The sequence below is a fragment of the Camelus ferus genome, chromosome 16 (genome assembly GCF_009834535.1).
Source record: "Camelus ferus isolate YT-003-E chromosome 16, BCGSAC_Cfer_1.0, whole genome shotgun sequence".
Lineage (NCBI taxonomy): Eukaryota > Metazoa > Chordata > Mammalia > Artiodactyla > Camelidae > Camelus > Camelus ferus.
This window is the reverse complement of record NC_045711.1, coordinates 54,521,923-54,536,602: the sequence shown is the minus strand read 5'-3', so window position 1 is coordinate 54,536,602 and position 14,680 is coordinate 54,521,923. Positions and strand designations below refer to the sequence as shown.

Below are 14,680 nucleotides of genomic sequence, written 5' to 3'. Positions count from 1 at the left end.
TAGCAGAGTAACTTATTAACTAGATTTGACAAGAGAAGTGTATTATTGATTATTCATTTTAGTTAAAATATTCTACCTGGGATAAAGTAATCAGTGCCCATAAATGAACAAACATAAGTTTGTATTTCTAGGCACCATGGGAGCAGACTTCATATATTTATATATAATATATATGGGTGTGTGTTTTAATCTGTATTTCAGTGTTTTTATAGTTTTTCAGCAATGTTCTAACTTTAGAATTCTTCTAAAAAAATCACCACCGTGTCTAGTGCAGTTTGTACTGTTTATCCTGTCTTATGCATGGAATTCCACTGTCCCTCAGTGAAGAATTTCCTCTCTTACTGAGTTAGTAGCAGAGTTAAAGGAACTGTGATTTCTAGGCCTTTGCTCTCCATGTATTTGAAGTTGACTGTCAATCATGATTTCCCCTTTCTTGGGTTTTCATTGTTCAATTAGAATTTTTGAAAATAACTATTCATATGTTGCTCCACTCTCCCTAGAAACTTGATGTGTTTGTGCTTTTCAGTTTTGTATTTATGAAAAATGTAAATGCACTCTTGTTTTTAAGTAGTCCTTTTTCACTAGGTATTTGTTTACCTCTTTATAGGTAAATTTTTTGTTTTTCCAATGAATTAATTGGTGTGCATGTTTTTAAAGATACCTTATTTTTTATTTTTCTTATTGTAAATGTTATATTCATTGTAGAGAATTTAGAAAATAAGGATAAACACAATAAATAGGTTTAAAATGGTCCTTAATCTCACCTAGAGATACAGTTGTAAGATTTGAAACAGAATTACAAGTCCTCTCAATTTGTTCTTCATTTTAGTTATTGAAACCCTTGAATTTCCATATGAATTATGGTAGCAGTTAGTCAGTTTCTGCAAAGAAGCCAGCTGGGATTTTGATCAAGACCACATTGAATATACAGATCACTCTGGGGAGCACTGACATTCCAAGAGCATTGTCTTCTGATCCAGGAATGTGCGTGGTGTGTCTGTACAGGTATGTAGGTCTTCTTTAATTTTTTTCAACAATGCTATGAGTTTAGAGTATTAATTTATACTTTTTTTTTTTTTTGCCTTTATACTGAGGACAAGTGTGCAAGTTAGTGGCATCAGAAGTTACTTGTATTTGAGCCCCGCCCTTTGCTGCCACCATGGTCGCTGTGCTCTTGCTTCATCCTCTGTACAATCTTGTGCAAAATAGGACCTCAGTAACTCTCTCTTGAATGAATGGTTATATGTTTGTTGGATTGATGCTTGAGAGCCCTAATGATGTCTTTTTTCCCAGTCTTTCCCCAGTTCTTCTTAACTATGCCCTTTCTCTTCCTTTCCTCCAGCCTAGGTTTCAGCCTGCCTGTGGCATTGATTTTTCTTGTCTGTAGACTCTTCCTTTAACTGATTCACGATAATGTTACATGTGGGCTGTGGAAACTTGCTAGATGTCAAGAAAGATCAAATCCATTGCATGCTAGTATTTTTAGGGTGTGTTATTCTTTTATCGATTAAAATTAAATCAGGTTGACCCCCTGAGCTCTCCTGTGAGCTCTTTTCACCTTCCTATGGGTGATACTGCTCTGGTTGCTGCATGTGCCCTTTCACCCAGCCTCAGTTTGGGATTTGAGTAAGTCACCATCAGTGGAGCCCTCTCTTTAAAAGATGGAGAGAACATTTGCTCCTTCTCCCTGTTTGGGGACTTTGATGAGATGAGGTACCAGATAAAGAATGGAACCCCACCTCATTCTGACCCCCGGTCTTTCCCTTCCTTTCTCCAAGGGAAAAGATTAATTTCAACATTATAAAGATTAATTGTGAGCTAATGAGATAGATAAGACAACTCAACATTTATTAAATATTCTTTCACGCCAGAAACAAATGTATTGATACACACAAAAAGCACACAAAGCACTGTAGTACCGTGGTTACAAACATGGGTCCGAGTTTGAGTCCCGGTCTGGAGTGACCAGTCCTTTGATCTGGAGAACTAGCAGGTCAACTTAGCCTCTCTCCGACTTGTTTTCTCCCCTGCAGAGACTGGGCTTGCTAGGCATCCCTCCCCCGTAGAGGTGCTGTGGGGTGTAAATGATGAACGTGGGCAACCCGAGCACAGCTGCTCATTCCTCGTAAGTGCAGAATGGCATAGCTTTTGCTGTGATGGCTTTATGACCGCCCGGTGTAGACTCTCAGTGCTCCAAAGGGGTGCCTTTTGGTTTGGAGATGGGATTCTCAGTTCTGTAAATACACAAGGATTGTGTTATTGGGCCTTGCTCATATGAATCTATTCTTTAGAAAGTATATATTGTAGTTTTTTTTTCAAGCATGCGTGCTTTTTTTCTTTTATTATTTATAGTTCTAACCTCTCATCTCTTGGTGTGATTTTTCATTGAATCCAGGAAACAGTCTCAAGCCACCTGCATCTTCACACTTCTCCTTGTTGTTTTTCTTCCCTGACTAGAAAAGGGTTTTGCATAAGAAATTTTCTTTGTTCCCCTTTTCTTGGAGACTCTGTCTGTCTGCCCATCTCTCACCTGTCCATCTGTCCATTTATCTACCTACTCATTCTTCTGACTTGTTCCAAGAAGCATTTCAGGCAGCTTACAGAATAACAGATACCAAAAAAGCAGGTGAGAAAATGCGGCCAAGTTCAGACAGTGAGGCTAGGAGGCGAGCCTTTGTGAGGGTTGCTGGCGTGAGACACACACTTCTGCTCCATGAATTATAAGATCAACAGCAAATGTATGCCTGAGTCTCCCAGCAGACACAGGGAAACAGGGTTTGTGGGAGATGCTCACTGTCTGTGAAATAAATAAGTGGCTTAGGAGAAGCCCAGCTTTTCCTGCTACTAAGGCTTAGGAGAATATTTTGTCTTCTGAAATCAGAGTATTTCATCTTTTCTTTTGTCAGAGTTCTATGTATAGTTGGTTACATCCTATACCTGGAAATTTCTCCAAAACTCCTTCCCACCTTAGTCCCATGGCTAGGGAATGGGGTGGTTATGCTCACTGACAGGGGTTGGCCAGAAACAGAAAATGACAGCCTCAAAGGAGCCTGGGATTTGTCAGTTATATTTTGTCAGTACTGTAGTGTTCAAAAAATGCTTTCACCCATTTTTGCTCCCTCTGAGGTGGCAGCGTGCTCTCTTACCAGCATCAGGAACTCAGGGCCACAGGATGATGCCGGCTGACTGCACCGCCATCAGGACAGCTGAGCTAGTCACTGCAGGCGTGGTGCTTTCACGTAGTGCATTTCATGTTCTTTAATAGAAAGTTTCAACAAGGAGTTAATTAATTGATTAATTTAATAATATGATGCTTTGTTGAAAAGACACTTATAGGCAGAATATAAGCTGTGAAGACTTTAAAAGTGGTTTCAGTACTGAAATTTCAGTAGGGAAGATTCACAGTTTATCTTATGTGTGCCTCTCTTTTAAAGTAACAAAGAAACAAGACAGAAAAGGCAGAAGATGATTTCTGTTCTTCCTCTTGGCTTTCAGTTGCCTTCACCACCAGTGGCATCAGTTCAGACACCAGCACTGACACTGGCCGTGCTCAGAATTGCCTCAGCCCTGAAGACACATCTGACAAATAGAAGGGGGTCACACCCTGTTACAGCAGGTGATCTTACTTTGTGGGTCCTTATGTAATGATGCTGCGTTAATCAGGATTGCCTGTTTTACACTGTGTAACGGTGTTGTGATATCTCCTAGATATTTGTTTCTGTAAGTATTCATGTATTATTTTCCAATATGTGATACTACACACCTAAAAATGCTTTTTTCTTTCAGATGAAAAATGTGTATTTAATATAATAAGTTTGAAAAAAAGGGGCAAAAAAGGCTATCCTGGTCCCTCTACTCAGAGATAATAATTAACACTTTAACATCTATTTTCTGTTCTTTCCATGAGTGTATATCACCTCTGTCATAAAAACCAGCGATCACTCTGTGCCTGTTTACTGTGTGGAGACCTCCATTTTCCATTTGGCTTATTACATGTTTTTCTACAATATTCAATCTCCTCTGGCATGATTTTTAATGACCAGTATAGCATTCTGTCTTGTGGAGCCATCATCCATTTTACTTCAGACTTAAATAAACTTCCAAACTCCAAATATACTTAGCTGAAATACTGAAGAGAACTGTGGTGCTAAAGAAGAGTGGTATCAAGTGAAAAATTAAAGGCCCCTACCTCCCCTCCCCTTATTTCCTGAGAGTAAAAGTTGTTGAAAATTTGGTATATATATTTTATGACCTTTAACCCTATGACATACATATATATACACGTATATGAGAAATCTATGTATACGTGTGTGTATATATACTTTATTGAAAAATAAGACCATACTATATGTTTTTCTGCAGCTTGCTTTATTCACTCAGCGGTATATCATAGATGTCCTCTCACTCCAGACCCGCCCGGTCCTTTCAGATAAAGTGGAGGGTTCTCCTGATGTGAGGGGGTGGTCTCTTGTCTATGGACAGCTTTGGTGGGAGAGTGCTGTGGACAAGGCCCTGGACCACGCCGAAATGCCAGCACCCTCAGAGCCTGCAGCTCGCCGTGATTTACCGCATCATTGCCTTGATGGTGGACACTTAGGTTTTCTTCATTTTCCACTGTCAGAAAGGATGTTTGACTGGCATCCTTCTTGTACATCTTGTACATTCCTGTGATCTTGTATGAGTATTCCCTTAGTTAAGGCTTCTGGAAAGTTAGTCCCTGGATGTGACATTTACATTCATCACAGGCTCTTTTCAAATGACTCTAGAAATTCCTTCTCCAGTGGGTGATGAAAAGATGCAGAATTACTTATGTAACCAATTCTCTATTGCTGGATATGATTTCACTTCAGTTTTTCTTCCCGCCATTTTAAACACTGCTGTGTAAATGCCCTGATGGATACATCTTTTTAGATTGATTTTTTTTAAAGGAAAGTTTCCTAGAAGTGGAGTTGAGTCAGTGTGTACGTACGTTTTCCAGAGTTTACATGTCCATTGACATGTCGTCCTCCAAAAAGATCGCTCACACTTTGTTCTCCCACAGACAGACACTAGATAGTATATCTTTTAAAAATATTTCCTAATATGATGAGCAAAAGTTCTTTTTCATTGTTTTAGTTTGCATTTGATGACCAGTGAGGTACTGAGCATTTTTCATTCATTAGCCATTTGACTTTTTTTTAAATGAATGATCCTTTTTGTCCTTTGCACACATTTAAATGGGGAGCTTCTTGTTGCTTTGTGACAGCTCTTTGTATGTTATGAACATTAACTTCTTGTCTTCATCAACATGTATCACAGATATGTTTCTTAACATTGATTGCCTTTCATTTTGCTCAGGAGGTTTTTTATTTTGGTTGTGGCCCAAAATATTCTTAAGATAGTAAATCTCTTCCTTATCAGTTTTATATTTGGTATTCTTAGAAATACTTTCTTATAATGAATAAATCTCTTCTGTAGGTTTTTTTTTTTTAATCTCTAAGATGGAGATAATAATAGTACTTCTTATAGTGAGGTTAAGTTGAATTAATATGTGCAAAGAGTTGTATTTGCTGTTATTAGTATTTTTTAATATTTACATCACTATCTGTAATTTATTTTGTGGTCCTTATTACAGGAATAGAATTTATTTTTTCCAGGTGATTCTCTGGTTGTCCCAGGAGAATTATTGAATTCATACTTTTCTCTTTGATTTGAAATCCCGCCTGTACAAAATACTTATGTGCACTAGTCTCTTTTTGAGCTCATAGTTCCTTTCTGTCAATCTTCCTTTCTTACTCAAGCACCATATCTTACATATTGTAAAAATTTATTTAATATCTAACAGTGTGATTCTTTTTTTTTTTTGATTATTTTCTTCTATCTCAAAATTTTTGGCTAGTATTATGACTTTATTATTCCTAAAGAATTCTAAAATATTTTGTTCAATTAAAAAAAAATCAGATTGCAATTTTCCTGGGATTTTTTTAGTAAATTTTGAATTATTTTTAGGAGAATTTATAACTTTACAAAGCTGCTCTCCTCCATGCAATATGTTGATGTCTCTACATTTACACCTCTTAATTTACCCTTCAGTACAGTCCTGTAGTTTCTCCATTTAGAACATGGGCATTATTTTTGAGTTTATTCCAGATAATTGTTTATGTTTTTGTTAATTGTGTAAGTGAGAATTTTTTTGCTGTTATTTTTTAACTGCTTAAAACTGACACCTAGAAAGGCAGATTCATTTTGTAAATACTCACTTTGTAACTGGTCATTTAAAATTGAAAGTGTTAAGTATTTGTTCCAGAGCCCTTTCTTTTCCATTTTTAAAAATGTATATCCAAGATTATCAAAATGGTCATAGCTATGTAGTATATGTGGTGAGACAGATGGAGAGAGATAGTGTGGCTCATGTACAAACTTTGAGCAGTTTCATGGCTGCCTTTGGACTGGAGAAGCCCCAGAAGAGCCCAGGTTAGACCAGGGGTGGCTTTGAATGCACTTGAAAGCCAGCTTTCCTGCCTGTATGGTGAAGCCTGGTGAGAGTGGCAGTTAGACAATCAAGATCCAATCAAAGTCATTGGCTGCACAGAGTGCTGTGTCATTGAAAACTGGAAACCATCGCCATGGGAAATGCTTGGTACCAGGAACACAGCAGGGGAGCAGAGAGCCTGTGTGTTAAGGGCTTTCCAGTCCTAGGAGTGGGAAGAGCAGACTCTGCAGTTAGAGCTGAGTTTGAATCCATCCTCTCCTGTTTACTGGTCCTCTGACTTTTGTTAAGTTATATACCCTCTTTGAACTCCTGTTTTCTTTTCTCTCAAAATAGGAGAATTACGGCCTGCTGCTAGAGTGTTTGATCAGGGTAAATAATTTGTGCCTATAAAATGCCATGTACAGTGACAAGCTCAATGAGAAATGGGCTATCGTCTCTTCTGCAATTCGGTACTCGACAAGGCATCGGGGGAAAGCCAGTTCCTAATTTGTATGTGATGCAAGTAGGAACAAAATTAATGTCTTGCCTTTCCCTAGCAGTATTCTTACTCCTTTGCTTCATTTACCTCTTTCCTCCTTTCCTTTTCCCTCCTTTAACAAAAGAGCCTGAGACTTTCTCAGAACACTCGATTCAAATTACTTTAAAGGTTCACTCACCCGCATGAAATGACAGTGACATAAAAAAAATCTGTACACATCCCAGACTTTATTGTATTGGATTTACACACACACACACACACACACACACACACACACACACACACACACACACACACACACACACCAGGTTATGTCTCACTCACTTAGGGAGAAGGACCAACTTTTCTGAGTTTTCATTCACTGCTCGTGAGAGCAAAGTCTCTTAAACAGAATTTCCCCTGGCTTCATGCATGTTTTTTTTTTTTAATTGGATTTCTGCTTTGTAGCCATAGAAATATTTTCCTATTAGAAAAGAGGAAGTGGAGACGTAGACATTCTCCTGAGATATTGGTGTCATCATATTTGAGTTGGAAAGGACTTAAGACAGCATAGAGTCATAAACTTTTATAGGTGAGAATCCATGATAGTGTAATTTGGACTAGAACCTGGGTCTTCTGTCTTCGTGTCCACGTGGATGAAGAGGCAACTGGGTGGGGTATGGGAGGGATCCTTCTTGCTTGAGTTCCAGGGTCTTGCTAGTTTTCATTGCTCACCTGCCTTTAGTTAATGTCCATGTGGCCTCTAATGGGAAGGTCACTCTGTCCTGATTGGGTTTCTAATCAGCAAAAAGCTCTGGACCCACTCATATTTCCCAGAGTTTTTCTGCTTACCTGCTGATACTTTATAAATAAGACCTAAGAAAATTACTGGATATAAAATCCTTATTGTTATCATTTGCCCTCGAGTTCCATAGGAATTGGGTGCTGTCTCAAGCTGTATAAGGTTAGATCTAAACAAAGATAGGTTGATAGGCTGTGCTGCTGGACCCTCTCCAGTCGAATGGGATTTCCACCTTAGTTTTTAGAATCAGGCAGACCTGAGTTCAAACCCGGCCTTTACCAGTTACTAGCTTTCTGACCTTGGGGAAGAAACTTTATTTTTTTGGGTCCAATTTTCTTTATCTATAAATAAGTTCAGTATTTATTTTAGGGTTTTTGTTTTAGAATTGAATGAGATAATTCCCTCATTTATTCCTAAAATACTGATCGCATGGTTCTATGCTGGTGCCTTGGTAGTTGATTACTAAGGGAGTTGGCAGTGAGAATGGGGGTGGGGGACCCCTGGATCATAGAGCTTATACGGAAGGATATGCTTGTAAAAGACTGGATGTGCAGTGGATTTTTTGTAAATGTCCATTACTTTCCTAATCCCCATTTATTGTGTGTATATCTTTATACATAAACAATTTTTTATTGCAATTTAAATCTCTTTGTAGTATTTAAAATATGTAGCTATAACCAAAATACATGAAATAAAATGATTTGACTTTTATTTTCCTTTCAACAAGCAAAACAAAATAAAATAGAAAAGAAAAAAGAAAGTTCTGAAGGAGTAGAAATAATTTTATTTCCATGGAATCAAGTCCTTGTGTTAGGTTTTTTTGGTTGTGTTGTTAAATGGCATACAAAATTGATAGATTGTGACTTCAGTGTTGATAGGTAAGCATAGTTTTTTTGTGGTTGCTTTTGATGAATTATTTGCATTAGATCATAAATGATGTGCATGCTACATATTGGAAATGAGGAAACAGTGGAGACATACTACCTCCAATGCAGTCATTTTGTTACCGAGTCCAAACTCATTCTGCTCGCAGCATGACAGGCCAATAAATTGGGAGATGAGGTGTTGGAGCAAGGAATAGTGACTTTATTTGAGAAGCTGGCAGACCCAGAAGATGGCAGACTGATGTCTTGGAGAATCATCTTCCCCAAGTCAGAATTCAGGCTCCTTTTATACTAAAAAGGGGAGGGGCTGTGGTTGGTTATTGCAAACTTTTTGCTGTAGGAATTGTTTGTTCTTGGAATCCTTTTTCTTGCAGCTGTCCATTTGGGTCACATCACGGTGCCCCTGTAAAACCTCCAACAAAACAAATGTTACTTTCTATCCTGCAACTTGTTACATTTATATAAGTGCAAATGTGTTAATATCCTTAAAGGTCAGAGCCTTGAGAATAGGCTCTCCTGTATATTTCAGGCTAAAGACAACTTTCTTTACAAAAGGTGCAGAGCTAGCAAGTCTGAGCCTAGAAAACAGGGCACAGGGTTAAAGCCAAAGGAACAGATCTAACACGGAGTCAGATTTGTTCTTTCCTATTACAATTTCTTTTTCCATGTCATAAATAATTTCAGTAAGAAATGAACAATTATGTATTTTTGCTTCTTAATAATCAATAAATGGGCCAACTGCAATTTTGAGAGCAGGGATGCTGTACAGGCCTTAAGGTCTCAGCAAACTCTTGTTGGGGGTGGTCAATGCTGCAGCATGCCTGATGCCCTGTGAGTGTTGGTGAGGGTCCCCCTAGCCTGGGGATCTCTTCAGGCACCAGCATATGGGCACTGACCTCTGGAGACCTCTTTTTTCAGCTGTAGGAAATTTTCTCAGATACTGTGTTTGAAAAAATCACTCCATCTGGGGATAACTTGGGGAAAAGGAAAAGGAAAAGGGTAAGGAGTATAAGATAAGGGTAGAAGAACAGGGGGCCTGAGGGTTTGGCAGTGGGGCCTCGGGAAAAAGGAGAGCACAGGTGGGAAATGACCCAGATCCAGAACCAGCTCCTGCACCTGTCCCCGAGCCCAAGACACACAGTTTTTAAGTGGCCCAGGCCACTCTCCTGGCTGGATGTCACCTTGGGCACAACCTTGAAACCTGAAGGTGAGGGGTGGGCAGCACTCACCAAGGGGGTCACTGAGGACTTTGGTCAAATCCACAGTGCCTTTTGTGGTCATGTGTCTTCACTTGTCCTTTATCTTAGGGTCTGAGGAGCAGGAGCAAGGAAGTCAGGGAGAAATCCAGGAAGACATCCAACTGTGTTAAGAGAGGACAGACACAGTGACATGGAGAGCTAGGACATTTGCAGCAAAGTAAAATGAATTCACAACTATTACATCAGAACTTCAGGTGTGAGAGAGCCTAAGCTTGTCTCAGAATGCAGGGGACAAATGGAAAGGAATGGTAAAGTTTCCACTGGCAATTGAAATTTTCTAAAATAGCCTGCTACTGTTGTTTGTATCACTTGAATGCAGGTGAGCAATGAATTTCTGTGAGAATATATAGGTTCACTCAACCCCACCAGCCCCTCTTGCCCCCATCAGGGATGGGCTTTCTCAAGCACAGTGCCCCTCCTGCATGGATGGTCCATGCTGCTGGTCCTCGCCTGGGGCTGGGTTACTGCAGGGCACTGAGTCCCTGAGGCACCACCTGAGGGACATGACAGGAATATCTCTGCTCTTGACTGAGGGCCTCCTTTTTCCCCTGAAGTGTAGGAATGCCAGTGACTGAGTTAGAAGCATGCATCCAAGCTGTCCGTGTCCTTGCCATCCAGAAGCGGAGCCTGGAAGTTTCTGAAATTCTCCAGAATGCGGTTTACATTCACCATTGACAGGTGAGTGTGTGTCCTCTTACAAGTGGAGAAATTACTGCAGTTTTCCTGGAACTTACTCACCACTAGTCCATCTGATTTTTCTGTGCTAGGTAGGATTCATTATGGCCTGCTAAAAACTCTGGTGTCAGTTCAAGAAACCCTGATGACGAGGGTTATATATTTTATTTCTTTATATCATAGTCTTTTACTTCCAAAATTCAGAATTTTCGATTCTTTCAGGAATTTTGGGGGGGTTGGAGAAACAACTTTGCCCTTACCATCTTTGTGACCTGTTGCTGTATGCCTCTCACTTGTCTTCTGTCACTTGTGAGACGGTTCCATTTGTGACCCTGTCCGGGTTGTTCATGTTATAAAACATGAAGCCTGTGAAAATACGTGTCCTTTTACTCTGAAGGCATTCCACAAATACTACTTAAATATGGACGTGGTTTTAAGAAGACAGAATCATTAGAACATGTACTTGCAGGTTCCTAGTGCAAAATCCCCAAATCAATAGTCTAGGTAAACATCTAAAATCTTTCTAATCTACCTTGGATTTGTATGGGTAAGTGAAGCAGTTTGCTAAGAACTCAAGACCAGGGTTAGAATACAGGCTGGTGTAGCTCAGCAGGTCCTCCCTAGCCAGGTGCTGTACTAGAGGGTGGGGCTAAGGGGGAGAGGGTGGGTCTAGGGGAGAGGGAGGGTCCTGCCCTCTCTGAGCTGACAGTTTCATGGCAAAGACCTTCACCAGGTGAAGAACTTGGAGTTTCTTCTAAGAACAGTGGGTTTGAAAAAAGTCTTTAAAGCACGGAAGTGACATAATCCCATTTGTCTCAAGTAGGGAAGAGCCTCTGGAGGGCCACCTGGGAGACTTGTGAGTCCATGTGGGCAGTGATGGTGGCTTCCACCTGAGAGGTGGGATGGTCAGTGGGAAAAAGCGAACAGATTGAAGGCATGTTCAGATGGTAAAAATGAAAGGATGAATGATGTCTGTCAGGGTAGGATGGAGTAAGGCCCAGGTTTTTGGGTGGATTAATGAGGTAAATGCTGTGCTCTGAGGAGGAAAAGCTGCAGAAGGAGTTCTGGGGGGAAAGTGATGAGATCAGCTGTGGGTAAAATGAAAGACTGTTAGATGTATGGTATGGGAGCTCAGGTGAGAGCAGGTGGTGAGTAGAGGGAGAGAAGAGAGACTTTCATATCGTTTTGTCTTCTGAACATACAAAAAAGTATGAGTAATGAGACACTCACATCTCTATCTTCTGGATTTAAAACCCATTAACATTTTGCTATATTGACTGCAGAGGTTCTTAATTTTTTCAATACAAATAAAATAGAAACAAAATAGTGGAGTTAATGAGCATCTTAGAGTTGATGTGTGTCCTTGTATATATTTTGATAGCTCATCTGTTTATAACCATAATCTATAAAAAGCTAAATTGTTTAGCATAAGAGTTAAGCAGAGGGACTTGATTCACACTTTTGGGGCTTGAAGCTGATCTCCTTGGGCAAATTACATAGCCTCTCTTTGTCTTAGTTCCATCTTCTGTGACTTCCCCCAGGTACCTAATCACAGCTGATTTCCTAGACTAGATGTTGGAAGGGAGGCTGCTGAAAGGAGTGAGAAGTGGCAACTGCCAGGGACAATGAACAGGGAGACAAAACCAGAGTAAAGCCGATAAACTGAGTACAAATATCCTCAAAAGAGAAAGAATCCCACGGTGTTTTGAGCCACTTAGCATTAGGGAAACAAAAACACGTGTACCGAAAGCTCTTGAGCATTTGAGTATTGTGAGTGGGAAGGTGTCATTAGAAAAGGGTTGAGAAAAGACCTTTTGGTTTCCCTTGACGTTTCCAGTAAGGATGGGCAGCAGAAGCGAAAACATCCCGCTTCACAGTGGAAGCTGCTGTTTTGTGCAAAACTGACCAAAGGTTGGAAACCAGTCATCAGCGGTGCTGGCAAGTGAACAGACTTCTGGATTGGGTGGGTCACTTACTGTGACTTCTGGGTGACCTGCTGGGTGGGGGCTGTGAGGCAGTCAATAGGTTTGCATGGTGACCTGGGCATAATCCCTGGCTCTGAGGCTGCTGGTCTAGCAGTCCTGGGCACATGCTGTCCTAATGGGGCAGCTTGGGATGTGGCCTGGGACACCTGCCATGCTGAGGGTGAGAGGAGGGCTCCCCTGAGGGGGTGTCCCTGCAGATACTGGAAACATCCACCTGCAGGGGAGGAAGAGCCTCTGAGCAGGGGGCCAGATGCACAGGCATGACCTACCTGAGCACGGAGCGTTCAGGGAGCCGGGAATCATATAGTGGCCCGAGCAGCCTTGTTCCTGAGAAACTGGGAAGAAAAGATGCTGAAAAGGCAGGCTGGGGACAGACCCTGTGGTGGGTCATGAGTGACAGCAAAGGACTGGTCAGGCAGGCACGAGAGAACCCTGTGGGAGTCCCAGCTGGGGCATCACACTGGAGGGGAGGAGCAGAGTTTTGGACTTTGCCACTTCTTAGCTGTGTGACTTTGAGCAAGATCACCATACCTCTGTATATATATATATAATATATATATATATTATATATATATATTCATCTCTAAAGTGACAGAATGATAAGCTTATGTCACCAGAAGGCTTAGTTTAGCTCTGATCCTTTGTATCCAGTCCTGTCAGTGCTGTACTTCAAGGTTCTGCAATGGCTGCTCTTACACTGAGATGGGAGGGCATAGAGGGACATTGTAACACCCAAGGGCAGGTGGGGGGTTCTTTAAAAACAGACATATAGCCGTCTGCAAGCAGTTTGATTGATGGTCGTGGAGAGGACTTTGGAGGACTTAGCATCGTCTTAAGACTTGCTTTCCCTTGGGGACCAGAATTGCCTTTCCAGATTAATGTGGAAGATTTGGGCTCCTGGTAAAGCTATTTTTCAGACGTGGATATATCCATAACATATAGTATAAAATAAAATGCTTTTATTTAATGTGTGGGACTTTGCAGCTGTTAGGAACAGCTCTGTTGGCCTGGTCTCCACAGAGGACACTTGGGGTCCTCAGAGCATGCAAGAGGGCAGGCAGTCCGCCGTGCTGCTGTGGGTGTGTTCTCCCCAGCATAGCACTCTGCTGAGTTAACTCTTCTCCGAGTTTGGTTGCCAGATGAGCAGACAGCAAAGTAATGAGTTCTCGTGGGATTTTATAATGACAGAAACAAAGAGGGATCCATAGTTCTTCTGGACTAGGACAGACTTTTGGTTCTTGATCCAGTGTGATTCATTGCAGAATTGATGATTTGTGTCTGTTCTGGATCTGATTTGGGCTAATCTGGGAACTTGGAAAGGAACTGAGATGGAATTATTGCAGTTAACTTGTGCTTTAATAAGCCCTGTGTAATCATAAACATGGACGAAGCACACATTTGGATTTAGTGGTGTAGGGAAGAGTTTCTGCACATTACAGAAGGCAAGGCAGAATTCCTCTTCTTTGTGGGCAGGGAAGTGGGGCCACCTGTCTTTCTGTAACGGTTTCTGAGAGCAGTTTATGTTAATTAACGAACATTGACAAACGTGGCACACATTGCATTTAAGAGCTGGCCGGGTGCAAACTTATGTATTGGACAGGTGGATTTCACAGGTAAGTGGTCAGGTGGATGGGGGAGAGAAGGAGCACAGGCTTGGGCACCCCAGCTTCAGGTTTAAATCACCATTTCCTCACCATAGGACCTTGGACTAGAATGTAAACTCCCTTAGCCTATTGGTGAATCTGTAAATTGGGCATGATAATATTTGCTTCTTCCTGGGTTAGTTGTAAGTTGTAAACAGTATTATAACACACATGAAACACTTAACACACTTTGGCACTTAGTGTTCACTGTGTGCGTCCGCCCCACTTGGGGTGTGTTAGAGCCAAAAAGGTAGCATGTGTCTGTTGATGACACACTGGTAGCCCCTTGACTAGGTTGTGAATTTGATGATTTCCTTTAATCCTTGTAATGCTGTGTGCCATGGACAGTTATTTTCATGAACAGATGAGGAACCTCAGGGTAAAGAAGAGTGTGTCATTTGCCCCAAGTCAGACCATAATTCTGGGTGCAGGGGCTTCCATAAAGCATGGGCCTCTAGGCTTTCTGCCCTCTCCATTCAGCACCAGAGCCAGATGTGGGATCA

At 41.1% G+C, this 14,680-nt stretch overlaps 1 long non-coding RNA gene across 1 annotated transcript; it reads left to right on the top strand.

Moving 5' to 3' along the window:
* The first annotated feature begins 3,522 nt into the window (after positions 1 to 3,522).
* LOC116656862 lies at positions 3,523 to 13,954 on the top strand. The gene is made up of 3 exons (XR_004311869.1): positions 3,523 to 3,596; positions 4,154 to 4,160; positions 13,943 to 13,954. It is a non-coding gene; the product is annotated as an uncharacterized LOC116656862 (long non-coding RNA).
* The last annotated feature ends 726 nt before the right edge of the window (positions 13,955 to 14,680 follow it).